We start from the raw sequence: 4513 nt of genomic DNA, 5'->3' as shown, positions 1-4513 counted from the left end.
ATTTCATCCAATTGATTATTAGGCAAAATGTCTTTCATTACAGTTTCATTCTGTGAGTTTGATAAAAGCTCTAAGGCCAAAATAAATAAATAGTGTGTTTCCGGTTTCCCGACCCTACCTCCGTTTCTGACGCCGACCCTAAACATTTTATTGACAAAAATAAAAAAATAAAAAATCCGGATTTTTTGGTCTGTCCGGATCCGACTATTCGTTTAGAAAACTACAGATCTTCAAAAGGTTTGATAGCAATGACCAATATTGATAAGACAAGCGTTTCAAAAACCAAGATTTTAAATAAACAAGCATGACTTTTCGACAACCGTGCAGCGTATCTAAGCTGTCAAATATGCAAAATGTGATCACATGGTTGCAAAATATAATGACATTAATTCCGGATAATTACGATATGATGAATCTTTTTAAAGAACACCATGATGGACCTATAGACGGAAGAAAATACGAAGTTATGCATTTTGCTCAACTTCTTTGCACAGGTACAAGATGAGATATTTTTTTAAATATTTGTATATATAGTGAATAGTGTATTCAGTATATATATATATATACATATATTAACAAAATCTCTTTTTGTACCAGTGCTTCTTTGGACCAAAAGTCAGAATCATTTCAGATTGGACAGACTGTATCTTATTCGGTCGGTAATAATTGACGGCAAATAATTTAAGAGTTAAAAATGAGATCAATATACTGCTAAAATCAATCCAGCTTTTGTTGTAAAAAATGCTCTTACGAATGTTGTAAAAAAAATGTTCTCAGGACTCAACATAAACGGCTGTTAATGCTTTTGAGGATTTGACAGTTTGAGTTAATGACCACAAGGGGGCAGACAATGTGTAACAAGAAATAGAAAGCTTTCCCTAGTAGGCAGACATGGTGTATGATTCATGTTCATTTATAAATGAATCTGTCCCAGCACCATGTCTACTTTTATTCCTTTAAATTTTCTCTTAGTCCCACAACAGTTTATACTTAAACTCAAAATTTGCATCACTCAAACAGGAATATTTTTCACTCCTTCATTGGCTTCAACTGTAATTGTACTTTGAGACAAACAAAGAAAATCTATATTAGATATACATGATTTCTTTCCACATGTTTTGAGCTTAAAATTTCCGACATATGCCGTTTCTTTTTTTCACAAGTTTTTCCAGAGTAAGTTTTTAGAGATGTTTCTGACTTGTGTCCCGTAACTGTCATTATATGTCTGCTTGGAATATCCGCTTCGTCAAGAAGATGAACAGTTGTTGCTCTGCAGGAATGATTGGTATATATGTGAGAAAGATTTGCCATTTTGCTAATTTCATTCATGAATTGGCCAAGTCTATTATGACCTAGAGGTATATTGTCATAATACACTCCTTCTTTAGGGTATGATCTTGCTTGTTGAAATAATTTTACACATTTCGGATTCAACCTTCTGATATACTTCACAAAAGACTTTACTGGACATCTTTCGCCATCTGAAAAAGCATGTTAAACATTTTAAAATAAAAATACTCCAGATAAGAGTCTTCTGCAGTCAAATAATTTTTTTTCTTTATATGATCAGAGAGTTTATACAATAATTTCTTTATTGTTTTTGGTATGTTATCCCATGCATATATTCATTGATATTTGACATATACATTGTACAACGTATTTACCAACTATAAATATCACATTTTCCTATTAATGTTTGATTGTAATATGAACAAATGGCAAAATAATATTATAAAAATGTCTGCCACTGTGGTTCAAAACACTTGATAAAAAAAATATGGGTTATGTAGCTATATTGGCTGATATTTTTTTTACTCACCAACGGTTATAAATTATGAAATAAATGATTTATATTTGTATGAGTTTTAATCAGGTCAATAAATAGTGTGGTTCTGATAACTTAATAAAAAAAAAGGTAGGTCGGTCCATTTGTTTTATTTTTATTTTTAAATATACAATTGTTTTATATAGATTGCATCTTTAATATGCATAACATAACTTCTAAGTATATATTAAATTAATGCAAAAAACATTTAAAGGGTAGTTACATTGTAGGTAAATATATACATGTATATAATAGATAACAGTTACCTGTAATTTCATACATTCGTCCATCTGAGGATAATTCACTGTCTGACTGGTGGTTTTGTGTTTGCTCATCAATTACTTTGTAGACATACAATTTGTCATCAGCACCACGCTTAACTGCAAAATGCTTTCTTGTAAGATTGGACAGGTTTTCCCTCCCTCTACGACCAAAGTGCAGCATGATGTCAACAAATACCTAAAACACAGAAGAAATTTTAATTGAAATGGACAGTATGCACACAAATAGATAGATACTAAAAACATACACTATTTTCAATATTATTTGCAAATAATTAGCCATTTTCTCAATGAACACAAGATAAATATTTTATTGACATTGTATAATATTTGTATATAATTTTGTTATACATGTAATTGTCACACTGTGTAGATTGTTATAGATGAATGTGAAAATTTTCTTCTATAATATTAATATGCATGCGCAATATTAGGCATGTACATGAATAGGTCCATATATACGCATGGAACACCCAGTACGATTTTTTCGTATACAACCTCCTTTGTAGCGAAGTCATCCTTTAAAATTCACAATAGATTTATTTTTACACTGATAAGGTGTTATGCATGGAATTAAAAAAAATTGTCATACATTTACATGTATGTGGTATAAAAATTACCTTATACTGCAAAAGCTGTGCATCCTCCAGATTTTTACAAAAATATGAGTACATCTTCTCAATATCACTCTCTTCTATGGAAGGGTGGTGTTCAATTGCAGCTAACCCAAGGCGCTTTCAGAGTTCCTTTGTCATACCCTTGAAGGATTTACAGGATTTTTTTAATATATCTTCATTGCAAATGTCTATGTCCCTACATTTCTGTATATGTCTGTTTAAACCTTGTCTATAGGATTGCATAGTTGTCTTTTAATAATGTTTCCCCTCCTTATTTCTCATTTCCAAATAAAATGAGGCCAATGTATCGTCCAGTTGCTCCACAGTGTACTGTTCGAATTCTATTGGCTTACTTTTCTCGGTCAAATATTTCCTGAATAGTTTAACTGCTGTGGTATTTTGCTTTTTTGTGTTTTTTGTTTCTATATTTTCCATTATATCATCCTTTTCATCTTGTTCCAGGGACGCAAATCTACCTTCCGCCATCTGTTCCGCCATGATCGTCTGCAACTAATGCCACAGTCTAGACAGGAAGTCGTTTTGATTGGCAGAGAAGAACATGTGACGATAATTGGGGTTTTTTAAAATGTATTTTTAGTAACATGCTGTATGCTCTGTGCAATATGCTGTTTTTGACCTACGAAACGCTAAATATAGCAGAATTAGCGTGCAGCCTGAGTTAATACAAATGAACATGTGACCAAGTCTTAACGAATCACAAATTGCTAAAATAATACGATTAATAATATTATACAAATATAGCCTTTGTATGAGGTCGATACAAGGTTATATCGACATAAGAGAAGCATATTGACTGAGGACGAAGTCCGAGGTCGATATGCTTTGTCTAGGTCGATATAACATCGTATTGACCTCAACCAAAGGCTACAATTGTTATATTATTAATCAACAACTATTGCATGAACAATGTAAATTTGGGGATTTCTAGAATGTAATTTTAGTAACATGCTGTATGCCCTGTGCAATATGCTGATTTGACCTATGAAAAACTAAAAACAATAGTATTGTCGTGCAAACCGAGTAAATACAAATGTTCATGTGATCAAGTTTTAACGAATATTCGATTAATAATATATCCTTGTATTGGACTCATACAAAGGCTTTAATTGTATATTATATCATAACGAAGTGAACAATATACTTTTTTTTTACATTTATATATATTATTAATACGTCTTTAACAAGACAAATATTTACTGATATAATTACTTTGTCTTGTTTGTTATGTTTGAAAAAAATCATCAAAGACCCCAGGCATAATATTAACATTTTTTGTATACAGTCTCGTATTATTTTGCGGGGGGACATATACATACCGTTGTCTCATTGGTAAACATACCACATCTTCTTTTTTATGTTAATAAGTTAAGTGCTTGGCCGACTTATTTGTAGGAAGTTATCATTCGTTGTTGTATCGCATTGGACAAAATGTATCCAATTGAAACTTCAAATAAGTCTCAAATAAAGAACATACAGTTCTCAAAGAATTATACAATATATAATGCAGGAACTACGTAATTTATTTCGGAGAAAACAAAAATGATAAAAATGATAAAATCAGATACTAAGTTATGCATATTTGAGACGATTTTAAACATCTGCCGACATAACCCAGGGCTTGAATAACACATATCATCCTTATTGATAAAATATTAATAGGTTTTTCTACATGTATATGAATGGGTTTTTGAATAAATAAGCGTATTCACCTGCGGAAAAAGGATATTCACCGCACAGAACGTCGCTTGCTTTTACGTGTATAATTTTGG

General features: G+C 31.4%; 1 pseudogene; it reads right to left on the bottom strand.

Annotated features, from left to right (window-relative positions):
• Positions 1–1069: 1069 nt before the first annotated feature.
• Positions 1070–3209, bottom strand: LOC139526833 (uncharacterized; annotated as a pseudogene).
• Between the last annotated feature and the right edge of the window lie 1304 nt (positions 3210–4513).

This window comes from Mytilus edulis, chromosome 6 (genome assembly GCF_963676685.1).
Source record: "Mytilus edulis chromosome 6, xbMytEdul2.2, whole genome shotgun sequence".
NCBI lineage: Eukaryota > Metazoa > Mollusca > Bivalvia > Mytilida > Mytilidae > Mytilus > Mytilus edulis.
Note: the sequence above shows the minus strand (reverse complement) of the source record. Positions and strands in the feature narration are given on the sequence as shown.